General features: G+C 44.9%; 1 long non-coding RNA gene across 1 annotated transcript; it reads left to right on the top strand.

The window, feature by feature from the left end:
• Positions 1–2,028: 2,028 nt before the first annotated feature.
• On the top strand, positions 2,029–13,221 carry LOC141096724 (uncharacterized). Its single transcript, XR_012233762.1, has 2 exons — positions 2,029–5,529; positions 11,037–13,221. It is a non-coding gene; the product is annotated as an uncharacterized lncRNA (long non-coding RNA).
• The last annotated feature ends 343 nt before the right edge of the window (positions 13,222–13,564 follow it).

Raw genomic sequence — 13,564 nt, 5'->3', positions numbered from 1 at the left:
AGAACTGTCTGAGGACTTGAGAAACCAAATTGTGAGGAAGCATGAGCAATCTCAAGGCTACAAGTCCATCTCCAAAGACCTGAATGTTCCTGTGTCTACAGTGCGCAGTGTCATCAAGAAGTTTAAAGCCCATGGCACTGTGGCTAACCTCCCTAGATGTGGACGAAAAAGAAAAATTGACAAGAGATTTCAACGCAAGATTGTGTGGATGTTGGATAAAGAACCTCGACTAACATCCAAACAAGTTCAAGCTGCCCTGCAGTCCGAGGGTACAACAGTGTCAACCCTTACTATCCATCGGCGTCTGAATGAAAAGGGACTGTATGGTAGGAGACCCAGGAAGACCCCACTTCTTACTCCGAGACATAAAAAAGCCAGGCTGGAGTTTGCCAAAACTTACCTGAAAAAGCCAAAAACGTTTTGGAAGAATGTTCTCTGGTCAGATGAAACAAAAGTAGAGCTTTTTGGGCAAAGGCATCAACATAGAGTTTACAGGAGAAAAAAAGAGGCATTCAAAGAAAAGAATACGGTCCCTACAGTCAAACATGGCGTTTGGGGTTGCTTTGCTGCCTCTGGCACTGGACTGCTTGATCGTGTGCATGGCATTATGAAGTTAGAAGACTACCAACAAATTTTGCAGCATAATGTAGGGCCCAGAGTGAGAAAGAGCTGGGTCTCCCTCAGGGTTCATGGGTCTTCCAGCAGGACAATGACCCAAAACACACTTCAAAAAGCACTAGAAAATGGTTTGAGAGAAAGCACTGGAGACTTCTAAGGTTGCCAGCAATAAGTCAAGACCTGAATCCCATGGAACACCTGTGGAGAGATCTAAAAATGGCAGTTTGGAGAAGGCACCCTTCAAATATCAGGGACCTGGAGCAGTTTGCCAAAGAAGAATGGTCTAAAATTCCAGCAGAGCAATGTAAGAAACTCATTGATGGTTACCGGAAACGGTTGGTCGTAGTTATTTTGGCTAAAGGTTGTGCAACCAAGTATTATGCTGAGGGTGCCAATACTTTTGTCTGGCCCATTTTTGGAGTTTTGTGGGAAATGATCAATGTTTTGCTTTTTGCTTCATTCTCTTTTGTGTTTTTTCATTTAAGACAAATTAAATGAAGATAATAATACCAAAGAATTTGTGTTTGCAAACATTTTCAGGAAGATACTGAGTATTATCTGACAGAATTGCAGGGGTGTCAATACTTTTGGCCACAACTGTACATACATACTACATATATATTACATTCATACAATATACATACATACATACTACATACATACTACATATATACTACATTCATACAACATACATACATACTACATATATGCTACATTCATACAACTTACATACATACATAGTACATACTACATGCATACAACATACATAAAATATGCTACAGACATACAACATATATACTACATACAATACATTCATACAATACATACATATAGACATACAGTACATATGTACTGTATGTAGTATATATGTAGTATGTATGTAGTATGCATGTATGTATGTATGTATGTTGTATGAATGTAGTATGTATGTAGTATGTATGAATGTAGTATATATGTAGTATGTATGTAGTATGTATGTATGTTGTATGAATGTAGTATATATGCAGTATGTATGTAGTATGTATGTATGTATGTTGTATGAATGTAGTATACATGCAGTATGTATGTAGTATGTATGTACTGTATGTATGTTGTATGAATGTAGTATATATGTAGTATGTATGTAGTATGTAGTATGTAGTATGTATGTATCTCAGTCATGAGATGTAAGAAGTGAAGTAGTTTTCATTGTACTGTACCGCTATTTCTCTGCCATATCAGAGGATCATGAATTGTGGCATGTGATAAAAGAGCCCAGTGACACTCTTTGGCCCAGGGCCCACGAAAATCTGGAGCCAGCCCTACCCCCCCCTACAACTTTAGCCAAATAACCCCCAGTTTTCAATGCCTAACTATTATTATAAAGTAAATTAAGGTTGACAAGCTTAAGTAATAAGAATTGATGTTTTTGGCATTAAAATGGGCACTGTAGATGTGTTTCCTGTCCTCCACTCCCTGCCGACCTTAGTTCCCCATTGACTTGCATTGGGTTTTGTGTTTCAGTCGGCCTTCGACTTTTCACAATAATCGGCCGATTTCGTTCAACCCGACTTTTGAGAAAGTCGGGTATCATGAAACCCGACTCGACCCGAAAAATGGCAAATCGTTCATCTCTAGCAGCCACCAATAAGACATTGCCAGAAGTTGTGGTCCGCTTAATGCCAAAGTGACCACCCACCCTGGACGCGTGTGCCCACTCAAGGACCTCCAGCCGCAGGTGAGGAGGGACAAAGGACTTGCCCGGCGGAACAGCCTCAAGAGCGACCACGGTCCTCAGGCTCTCCATGGGGACGATTAGCCGAGGCTCAGCCTCCTCTTCCTCCGCTGAGACCACCAAGCGAGAGAGAGCATTCGCACGGACGTTCTTCTCTCCAGATAGTGCAAGGTGAAGCGGAAGCGGGAGAAGAAGAGCAACCACCTAGCTTGACGAGAGTTCAAGCTCTGGGCCGTTTGAAAATAGACCAGGTTTTTATGGTCAGTGGACACCTGGAAGGGAAACCGGGCTCCCTCCAAGAGATGTCTCCACTCAGAAAAGGCTCTAATATAGCCATTATTCCCAGCGAGCCCATACTGGGCAGCACCTTTCTGAACCCGGCTCATGAAGCGGGATATAAGCTCACCATATAAGAAGGATGGACCCGTTGAAGCACTAAGCAAGCGTGAAACCGCCATAGTCAGTCAGGCTCTCTTTTCTTCATTGCTCCCCTGCTACCTGCACTCTGCATTTTATTATGGTTTAATGTCACTGTTTACCATGGAATATGAAGATCTTGCGCACTAAAAGTCCATGAATCTGTTCCACTCAGAAAAGGCCAGTTTCATGGCCAGCAACTCCCTGTCCCCAATGGAGTTATTCCTCTCCACCGGTGAGAAGGTTTTTGAGAAAAAAAAAGCAGGGATGCTTCCAACCTTGAGCATCCTTCTGGAAAATGACTGCTAATGCATCGACGGATGATGCATCCACCTCTAGGATAAAGGGTTTATCCACATCGGGACAGTGGAGGATAGGAGCGCCAGCAAAATGGGACTTCAGAGAAGAAAAGGCCGTGGAGACTTGCTCTGACCAAACCTTAGGATTGGCTCCTTTCTTGGTGAGAGCGACTAAAGGAGCTACCAGTGTGGAGAAATGGGGAATGAACTGACGATAATAATTAACGGACCCCAAAAAGCGCTGCACCTCTTTCAAAGAATGGGACTCCTGCCAGCCCATTACTGCTTGCAATTTGGCAGGATCCATAGCCAACCCCTGGGCCAAGATGATGTAGCCCAGGAACGGCAAGGACTCCTGCTCAAACTGGCATTTCTCCAGCTTGGTGAAGAGAGAATTCGCCCGCAAACGGTCGAAAACCAGTGAGAGGTCAAATCTGGAGAAAAGATGAGAATGTCATCCAGATAGACCACCACCGAGGTGGAAAGCATACCGGGAAAGACGTCTTTTATGAAGTCCTGGAAGACAGCGGGTGCATTACAGAGGCCGAAGGGCATGACCAAATGCTCATAGTTGCCATCCCTGGTATTAAAGGCTGTCTTCCAATTGTCTCCTTCGCGTATGCGGATCAGGTTGTACGCCCCCCGTAGATCCAATTTCGTAAAGATCTGGGCCCCTCGCAACCTGTCAAACAACTCAGAGATTAAAGAAAGAGGGTATTTGTTTTTATAGTAATGGCGTTGAGACCTCTGTAGTCAATGCAGGGGCGCAACTCTCCACTCTTCTTCTGCACGAAGAAGAACCCTGCACCAGCCGGTGACACCGATTTTCTGATAAAACCTCTTGCCAGGTTCTCCCGGATATATTGTGACAAAGCTTCCATCTCGGGGAGAGATAGAGGATATATGCGGCCTCTAGGAGGTTCCGTGCCTCGCAATAGGTCTATCGGGCAATCGTATAGACGGTGCGGGGTAAGTGTCTCCACAGACTTTTTGGAGAAGACGTCCACGTACAGCCGTTAGTGTGTAGGAAGCGCGGAAAGGTCCGCGGGCACTTCTGTGCAGGCTACTTGGATCCTGCCCCTCATGCACCTCCCCTCACAGACATTACTCCAACCCAGTATATTCCCTGAAGACCAATCAATATGAGGGAAATGGTAATGGAGCCAGGGAACTCCGAGAAGCACCTGGTCGATGCCATCTGGCAAAATGAACAGGGACAAGGTCTCCTGGTGAGATGGTGAGATAGAGAGACCAAGAGGTGCTGTCTGGTGGGTCACCTGAGATGGTAAAGGCACACCATTAACCACCCTGATAGTCATGGGATGGGGCAGTAGCACCAGTGGGATAGCGTGCTTTTGGGCGAAGGACGAAGACATGAAATTTTCTTCTGCCCCGGAGTCCACCGTAACCTCTACCTCCCAGGTGGAAGCACCGCTATCTAACATCCCTCAGAATACCAGCTTGGGAGAAAAGGGTTTCATATCAGATAGACCCCCTCCTACGACCACGGGGCGTGATCATTTTTTCGACCACTGTGGACATGTGTTAGCCGAGTGACCAAACTGCCAGCACTGATAACAGCGTGCGGAGCTTCGCACCGGACGCAACTTAGAGCCGGTGCGAGACACCTTCGTGAGTTCAAGAGGTACAGAGAAGGCAGGAGCCAACCTAACCCTCTGTCTGGATTGAGCTCACTCCAACCCACGCTCAATATAATGGAGATCAATGCGGGTGGAGATAGTAATCAGCTTCTCCAGAGTTACGGGAACCTCCCTGGTAGCTAAAGCATCTTTGACATGCTCCACCAAACCCCTCCAGAACACAGGGACGAGTGCCTTGATATAGAAGAGTTAATGGTTTGCTTTTATATCCCTTTAAATGCCTTTAAGACTTCAATTGCCTTTTGCCTTATTATTGCTAGAATTATTCTTATGTAGACTAGTAGTCTCTGTCTTCAAGGAAACTATACTTGTTATCATATTTGTTCTCAACAACGTGTTCTGGGTATATTGTAAACAAGGTACGTACGACCCTGAGGTGATGGTGGGGGCCAAATGAGCTCCAGAGTCACATATTGTTGTAAATGGTATAAAAACATGTCTTATATTTCATTACGTCAGATAAAGTGATTTGACCACGACCAGTGTGTGTTGAGTCCTTTGTCTCCAAGCGCTTGTCATCAGAAGGGCGACAAAACCTCTCAATCCGGCCTCACTGGTGATCTGGAAAGATCTGACGCTTGGTCAGAACAAAAACAGCTACGACAGTTTGGCGCCCGACGGGGACCGTGGAAACCAGTCTATTCGGAATCCGTATGTGGGAGCTTCCTGGGAGGTTGAAAATGCAGAATCCAGGCTGCAGCAGGTGAGAACATTTATTCTTACATTGATTCTGCATCTGCAACCTCTCTAAGGATGTCCACATACCTCTGGGTAAGACTGTAACAGCACGGTTCAAAAGAACCCACATCACCAGTGAGGGGTGAGTATGTCTGTATGAGAGTTGAATAATAGAGTAATAAGATAATAATTGTCATCTGTATTATCTGTTAAACTGTTCTGGCAATATACTAATATACTAACTGGTTGTGTACTGGTGTACTGTGTAGCACAAAGTCTGGGATAGACTCTGTGCAGTGGTTGTTGTTTTGGATTGGCAGTAAATCATATGAGGCTGTATTTTGTATAGGGCTGTGGTTTTTTGGTTGCTCTGGTTTTCAATGTTTCTTGTTGTTTAAGAAGTTGGCTTTGGTGTTCTCGGAGTGTCAGTGGACACTGCTGTAGGTTAAAGTGTCAATCAAATCCAAAGTGCAAGATAGGCAGGCTGTGTGAATCCTTGTATGTATGTCTATGAGAACCTCTGAATAAGATGAGAGATGAGTAATTGAAAAAAAAAAAAAAAAATCCGTGAATGAGCACGTATAAATGAATCATCACACATCATTTTTGTGTCAAGAGATTTGTTACCTTTCTAGTTGTGGTGGAATCCCGGACAGATGCGTTATAGATATTTCAAATCTACATCTGAGACTGAATGAATTGAGTAATGATATAGCTTGTGTTATATGTGGCATTACATTGTAAAGTTTCCTGAATGCATTTGGCCATAAAAGGGGCAAGACTCAGTTAATCTCATTATACAGTCATCTGCTCTTACAGTGAAATCCCGTGATTTTGAGTTTCTTTGTAGAAATTGATTTTGATAACTCTAAAGAGCTACAGAATTCAGTGAAGAACGCTGCATTCTGATGGGAGGGGGGAATGATACCGCTGCGCAGTTTTTTTTCTCCCTTCGCTCTTATCTCTGCTGAGTGTGAGCTGTGCTCAAAATTCTCTGTATCGTTCCAATTTTGTACGCGCTGAAAGATTTGTGCATTTTAATGCAACAGTACTTAATTGAAGTTGGAAGTTAAAAGTAAAATATGGTGCCTAATTTAGAAGGAAATTGCAAGTGATTGTTTGGTCATTAATGTGTTTGAACCTGCTTCTAGTTGTGTGATTGATTTGTATAGCAAATTGTGTATCAACAGAGGAGGTAGCCGACTGTACGGCTGATAAAGTGGGTTAGAGTCCTATCACACCTGGGACTTCTTACTTTAGTCAGCAGGTTTTATTGTTGTGGGTGAGAGGCGAGGGTGAGGAGCCCTCTGGATATACCTTGGCAGGCTCACTCTGACTTGCTAAGTGTGGCCTGTAAGACAGAGGTCCAGGCACACTGGGAGGGCATTTCAGAAGAAAGGTGAGCTGTCTAAGGTTGAAATAGCCTTCCCACAACAATCCATGGAGCTGGGCTGGAAGGATGCAGGCCTGATCCTATTCTAGCCAGCTGATCTAGCGGGTGAGAGGCAGAGAGCCTTCCCGCTACATCCTGTAGGTCTACCGGGTGAGAGGCAAGGAGCCTTCCCGCTACACCTTGGCAGGCTCTCTCTGACTTGCTAAGTGTGGCCTGTAAGACAGAAGTCCAGGCACACTGGGAGGGCATTTCAGAAGAAAAGTGAGCTGTCGGCAGAAAAAGGTTGAAGCCATGGCAACTTTTTCTGTGTACCGTCGGTGCCCCCAATGAGATCCAAGAGAGCTATGCAAATTGAAAAAGACAGAGAAGAAAGGAAGCAGTAATACAGGTTGGACCAATTTAAAAAAAAAAAAAGGCAAAAATACCAGAGTGTGAATGTTTGGATGTACAAAAAGGCACAGACAAGGGAAGAAAATAGCAAGTGAATAAATGATGCTTGAGAATGAATGTGCAGCAGTGTGGAAGGTGTATTATGAATGTTTTGATTGACAAAGAGTAACCAGAGACTCAGACAAAACAGATGGACTTGTAAACACTGTGATCAGACTCAGACAAACCCAGACTGAATAGCTACTTGTGTGACCTGTGCTACTGACCTAAGCGAGTTGCGCTAAATCCTGTCCAGACAAGATCATATGTAGTGACATAAGAAGCTGACATAATAGAGTGGGTAGTGGGGACATTGACCTTTGAGGAGTAAGCTGACAGTAGACATCAGACGACCAACCCCATCAGTGCGACTAGAATAAGAAAGATGCAGGTGTATTATCCCTGGAGCCCCTCTGACCAGCTAGCTTTGTTGAAACAGTTGCCTGACCCTGAAGACCAACCATTCCCATTTTACAGACACATACAGGAAATACAGCAGACATATAAGTGTACCTGGGCAGACCTAGAGAGGTTGGTGAGTTTAAAGGCAGGTGACGCACTAGGACATATAATTAAGACACACACAGATGTGACAAAGAATCAGGCTTGGGGCATGGATGATAAATCTGCACTGTCTGGGGAGACATACTGTGAGTCACTAAGACAATGGGCTACAGTGGAACAATCAGAGCAGTCTGTACTCCTGATTAACGTGACACAGCAAAGAGGAGAGAGTGTAGAGATGTACTTTGGACGGTTACAGCTGAAATGGGCAGACATGGGGTACATTTGCATAAACCCACTTGATGTTAGAATACTGGTGAATACATTCATTTACGGTATGAACAAAGACTTGCGAGACGCAGTACAGACAGCCAGACCTGAATGGAGATATGTAGATCCGAAAGACCTCCTTAAGGTAGCTAAAGAAATTGAGCAAACAAGGACAATAAGACGACCTGTCATGTATGCTGGAGCACAAGGAAAACAGTGGAGACGTAGTAAGGTACCAAGGGACCTAGAAACAGTGAGGTGCTGGAATTGTGGTACTTACAAAACTTATTGTTAGTGACAATACCCCTATGAATTTACTGGGAGCAGATGTGCTGAGTGCGATCCAGGCCACCATACAGTACTCTCCTGAGGGTATTACAGTCACAAGTCCCCTCTCAGATAAACATTTGTGTATGATTGCGGCAATGGTGTATATGACAAAAGCGGTGAAACTAACACCTGACACCAAAATGCCTGAGGATGAGGAAATGGGACAGGTGCCAGACACTGTTTGGGCAAGGGGAAAAACAGATGTGGGTCAGTTGCCCATTCCCCCTGTTATGATTAAAATGAAAGAAGGAACCACTCCCCCTTGTTTAAAGCAATACCCCTTGAGCCTAGCAATATCAATAGCCAAATCAATTGCCCCGAGCAGAGATATTAGAGAGTATGTTAAGGCAGGGGTTCTGGTGCAAAGAAACCCCCCCTTTGGACTGCAAAGATCTTCCCCCTGTGACACCACTTTGTATCCCATTAGGAAAAAAGAGAAAAAAAAAAAAAAAGGAACTCAAGGGTTTGCTGACACTTACAGAAAGGTTCATGACTTAAGGGCTATTAATGATGATACAGTGAGTGTGACCTCAATCGTCCCTAACACACACACACACAATATTGTCACAGATCCCAGTAATGTCAAAATGTTTCACAGTCATTGATTTAGCAGGTGCATTTTTCTCTGTACCCCTGCACACAGACTGTCAGTATCTTTCTCCTTTACTCATAGAGGTGAACAATATTGTTGGACAGTCCACCCACAAAAGGGGGAAAGAAACCCTCTGCCATCTATTCAGCAGCGATGGCAGGGATCCTTGAGTAGTGGCAATCACCTCATCCGCTGATTGTACTATTACAGTACGTGGATGACCCTAAGGGTTGCAAGGTCTCACGTGACAAATTACAGTATTACAAACAAAAGGTGACATTTGTTGGGACATTATATTGCCGAAGGTACCAGACACCTGACAGGAAACAGGCAATTCAAGATCTCCCTCTACCCAGGTCACCTAAGCATCTATGCATCTTCCTAGGTTTAGTGACCCGGGACCTCACACAAAATTGATTGTGTCTGTGCGGTAGGAGCAGCCGCACTACTAGGAAAGGCATGTGAGATCACACTGACGTTTCTTTTGACAATCTATTCCCCACATGACATCTATGCCATACTCCTACAAGTTCAACCAAAACATCTGTCTATGGCCAGACAGCTCCGACTTGAGTGTGCTCTACTAATTCCTGAGTATGTCACCCCTCAAAAGATGTAACGTTCTGAATCCAGCCACCCTCCTGCCTGTGGATTCAGAAAAGGGGGAATTGGTGACCGTATTAGCAAGTGAGGAAGGATACTTTGACATGACGCATGAACATGTCTGCATAGAACTGATGAGTCAGGAGACAGTTGGGTTTGCACACATTCATGAAAAACCTGTTCCTAATGCAGACTTTGAGTTTCTTTTTTGTAGATGGCCCCAGATACCACCAGGATGGACGATTCTACAGTGGATATGCAGTAGTATCCTCACATGAGGTAATCCGAGCGGAACCACTCTCTCCTCACATGTCGGCCCAGGAGGCAGAGTTGAAGGCACTCACTGAGGCGTGTAGAGCCGCTGCAGGTAAAGTCGCTAATATTTTCACAGATTCGAAGCCCATTAAAAATGCAGAGCTGGTGAAACAATTGATGGAGGCATTGATGTTACCAGTCCAGGTTGGCATTGTCAAGGTAAAAGCACACACAAAGGTGACTCCGTGGAGGTAGAGGGCAATAGAAGGGCGAACGAGGCTGCTAAAATAGCACAAGGCGGCCTAGAGAGAGCAGTGGACGGTGGCAGGGAGTCAGCGTATTCCAGCCACATTGGGTCTAGATGTCCTGAAATCCCTCCAGTAAAAGGCTGCCCAAACAGAGAAGGTACACCGGGGGAGACTGGGAGCTGAGCTGAACTCAAATGGAGTATGGGAGAATAAGGATAAAATGTGCCCACCAAAGTCCCTGTTCCCAATCATGGCGCAAGCAGCACATGGCCCCAATCACACCTCAAAAAGTCACATGTGTGCCATGGTAGATGCCTTCTGGATCGCTCCTGGTTTCAGTTACGCAGCCGCGAAACTTGTACAATCATGCCTCATCTGTGCACAGCACAACCCAGGTAAAACAGTAAAAGTCCCTAAGAAAGCGACACCTAGGCCTCTCTACCCGTTTCAGAGACGGCAGATTGACGACATACAGCTACCAAGGTAGGAGTGTATGCAAATATCCCAGTATGTGTAGATCTCTTCTCTGGTTGGCCGGAAGCCTATCCGGTAGAACGTGCAAATGCTAAAATGACTACAGACAAACTGATGAAAGAACTGATCTGCAGGTATGGTGTCCCAGAAACCACAGAAACAGATAGGGGTGCACACTTCACGGGAGAAATAATGAGGGAAGTCATGCAGGCCCCGGGTGTACAGCAAGCATTTCATACACCATATAGGCCACAAGGTAGTGGGAAAGTGGAAAGACTAAATGGGACACAAACTGAAAATTCAAAAGGCCATGGCAGACACAGGAAAGAGCTGGGTGGAGTGCTTGCCTCTTGCACTCTTTTCAGTCAGACACACTCCAAATAGAAACACAGGCTTGTCTCCCTTTGAAGTCCTGTTTGGTAGTGCACCAAAGACTGGTCTGTACTTCCCACAGGTGCTACAAATGCAACACGGTGCTATGACAGCCTACGTCCAGGCCTTGCAGGAAAGACTTAATGTGGTGCATAAACATGTGTTCTCATACATTCCAGATCCTAATGCCAGTGCAGATGTGCATCAGCTGAATCCAGGTGATTGGGTGGTTATACGCAGACACGTGAGAAGGATCCGGGACCCATGATTTGACGGCCCCTTCCACGTCCAGCTGACCACATCCACTTCAGTAAAACTTGAGGGAAAGTCCACCTGGATCCACGCCTTTCACTGCAAGAAGGTCCTGTCAACAGCAGAATGACTGTTCTCCTCATCACCTTGCTGGCAGTGACAGGGTTACTGCACTCTACAGAGACACAGGACAAACTCTTAAATGCTGATTGGGACAACAAACTTGTTCGGCATCATGCTCTTCTTATAAAGGACATGGAAGGACAGAAACCGAAAGACTGTTGGATCTGTACACACAGCCCTGTATCCGTGAGGACTATGCCGTTCTTAGCCTTACCTCTGGAGACATGGGAGGTATTAACCCCACACTGCATACACAATGAGACTTGGACTCAACCTAGGTGTGCCCCGTGATATATCTGCCTCATTGGCTATAGTCGAATGGGCCGCTAATCCCTGGTTTCAGTTTAATATAACGCGGCCTAAAGGTACAAATGTGGTGGCGGGAATATGATTCAGATGTCGGAAATATGGTCGCCAGGAGGAGGACTGAGATCCCTCACTCAGACCCTATTCCCAATGATGGACGGTGGTTCAGTCTTCAACACACTGGAGCAGACACCTGTGGTGAGGACAATAATTACACTCATGATCAAACACAGGTTAATAAGACGATGTACCAGGATGGTATTGAAGGCTGTAGAGCATCTACGGGTAAAATAATAAGGAAAGAAAGGGGTAAATGTACATCTGGTATAAGGGGAAAACCAATGAATAATACTTGGTGTGCCCATAAGCCTGCAGTAGGTCAGGACTTTTGAGTTTATACCAATGTATACAGACCCCTGGTCACGTTTGTGTTCTCCCTGAAGGAGTATTCTTGGTTTGCGGACATCGTGCCTACAGGTGGGTGAGCCCAGACATAAGAGGGGTCTGCACTCTTGCTAAACTGACACCAGCCACTTTCATAGTTCCTCATAGTAAAATAGACACAGCAGCAGTCCCAATTCACACTTTGTATAGAAGGGCTGCAGACAATAAGCCCCAGCCAAATGGTAGGCCGCATCTAGTAGAGATGGGGATAACAAAATATTCAGTAGTATGCTAATATACCCCTTCATAACACAACTGTGGGATAAATTAGTGGAAGGTACCGACTACCTGGACGATCAGATTTTCCAGATTCTTGAAGTTCTAAATGAGACTAATACAATACAGAGACAATTAATCATAGTTACTAACCAACATACTATAGTACTAGATTACCTGACAGCAAAAGAAGGAGGAATGTGTCAAATAATTGGTCCCACCTGTTGTAATTATATCGACCCTGCTGGCAATCTCCAGATCAAGGCCAGTATGGACAACGTAGGTGAACTTAGAGACCAATGGTTAAAACAACACAGTGCAAACAGAGACTCCTGGTAAGGTAACACATTCTCTTTCCTAAATCCAGTAAATTGGTTTAATGGCTTAGTAGGATGGATTTTTGGCATTATATAGACTTGTATGCAAATTTTGTTGGTTTGCTTATTGCTTTATGTAGCCGTAAAAGCGCTAATATATGTATTACTTAAGCTACTGAATAATGTATGCATAAAAAAAGAATCTAAGGCTGAACCTTCTGTAGTGTATCATAGACCCCAGGTAGCCATTGCTGATGGGGAAGGTGAGTGTCCACACTGAGGGTGGATGGGTGAAGCAGGTAGGAAGCCCCCTTATGGGTACTAGACCCATGAGAGAGTAGCTCCTTTGTGGACATCACCTGACCCTGTGGCAAAGGTTATACCATTTACAAAAGGGGGAAATTGATATAGAAGAGTTAATGGTTTGCTTTTATATCCCTTTAAATGCCTTTAAGACTTCAATTGCCTTTTGCCTTATTATTGCTAGAATTATTCTTATGTAGACTAGTAGTCTCTGTCTTCAAGGAAACTATACTTGTTATCATATTTGTTCTCAACAACGTGTTCTGGGTATATTGTAAACAAGGTACGTACGACCCTGAGGTGATGGTGGGGGCCAAATGAGCTCCAGAGTCACATATTGTTGTAAATGGTATAAAAACATGTCTTATATTTCATTACGTCAGATAAAGTGATTTGACCACGACCCGTGTGTGTTGAGTCCTTTGTCTCCAAGCGCTTGTCATCAGAAGGGCGACAAAACCTCTCAATCCGGCCTCACTGGTGATCTGGAAAGATCTGACGCTTGGTCAGAACAAAAACAGCTACGACAGCCTTATCAGGCCACTCCAACTCGGAAGCCAATGTCTGAAAATGAACAGCGTAGTGGCTGACTGAGAGGGAGCCCTGTGTTAATGCTAATAGCTGGAGAGAGGTGTCGTGAGTGACCCATGGTCCCAAAAAGACCTGTTTTAGAGAGGTGAGGAACTGAGCAGCGCTCAGAACCACAGGGTCACCACGCTCCCACAGCGGCGTGGCCCATTCTAACG

Source organism: Dendrobates tinctorius, unplaced genomic scaffold (assembly GCF_039654945.1).
Source record: "Dendrobates tinctorius isolate UK_male_01 unplaced genomic scaffold, ASM3965494v1 ptg000079l, whole genome shotgun sequence".
Taxonomy (NCBI): domain Eukaryota; kingdom Metazoa; phylum Chordata; class Amphibia; order Anura; family Dendrobatidae; genus Dendrobates; species Dendrobates tinctorius.
Note: the sequence above shows the minus strand (reverse complement) of the source record. Positions and strands in the feature narration are given on the sequence as shown.